Here is a 1,374-nt window from a genome sequence, read left to right on the forward strand (position 1 = left end):
GTCTACACCACCACTTATCCCCCACTTGCAATGTGGTCCTTTCATCGCTTCCCAGGAAACTCAACAAACGTAACCCATTGGCCTCGGGTGAAGATGCCAACGATGGTCATTCAGTCTTGGCCACGGGTAGTCCTAATGACTGTAACGACTGTCCTTACAGCAACCAGGAGCACTGATGCACTGACGATCCTGGCAAACGACCCCACTGAGGTTAAATAGCTGAGTTTTCCTACCAGTCAGTCAGAACTGAAGAAGTCCTTTGTAGAATGAATTTACCATGGTACATACTATAGTACCTCAGATATTACCATGGTACATTGCATGGTTCTGCAGATGTTACTATGGTACATAGTATGGTACCTCAGATTTACCATGGTACATAATATGGTACCTCAGATATAACCATGGTACATATTATAGAACCTCAGATATAATCATGGTACATACTATAGAACCTCAGATATGACCATGGTACATACTGCAGTACCTTGGATCTTACCACAGTACCTCAAATATAATGATGGAATCATGATAATTACTCCCATGCCCCATGGTACCGATATGTTAGTACCAGTGTAAATCATTTTGACAAACTGGGTGTCTTTTTGAGGGATGTTCCTTCTTTTTTAGTAATATTTTTATTTACCAAGCAGTATGCCGTCATTTTGTCTTTGTTATTCATTTTATTTCTTGTGCTCCATTCAATATGATTATGGTCCTGGGCAAATAAAAAAATAATTTAAAACAAACCACACTGAGTATTGAAAATGAATGTGAAAATTTTAAACTCACACAAGTACTATAGTAACTGGTTGAAGAGGGCTCAAACAACATCTAGCATGACCCACTGTGCTACTTAACAAGTAGTTTTACTTTAGATACTTTAACTATATTATTTTACTAACAAAGTTTATGCTCTTATACCTATGTAATTGTATGTATTGTCTTGTCATCTCATGTTCACCTGTTCCTACAATGGAAATGGTACCGTATCCGAGTAATGCAATAATCATATAAAAAGAACAATATTGCAATTATAGTAGACCTAAATTTATTAGTTATGCATTTTAATAAATTTATGAGAATTGATACCCAATTATGAATTAAAATTCATAAAATCAAAATTTCCTCGTTAAGGGCACCACCGGAGTTGTTATAATCCTAGAGTCTCCGGACCTCTAGGTAGTTTTGAATAATTATACAATTATTACTAGTGATCAGTTAGTTAATAATCGCTCAATTATCTTAAATCAGTCAGTCAGTCTCATATCTAAAGGGTCAATTCTCTTGGCAGGAACTATAAATAGGCAACACACACAGCTCTTGATTATATTACAGTGAATTTATTCTCTAACTAAGGTGATAAAAAGATGG

This window comes from Micropterus dolomieu, linkage group LG07 (assembly GCF_021292245.1).
Source record: "Micropterus dolomieu isolate WLL.071019.BEF.003 ecotype Adirondacks linkage group LG07, ASM2129224v1, whole genome shotgun sequence".
NCBI classification, from domain to species: domain Eukaryota; kingdom Metazoa; phylum Chordata; class Actinopteri; order Centrarchiformes; family Centrarchidae; genus Micropterus; species Micropterus dolomieu.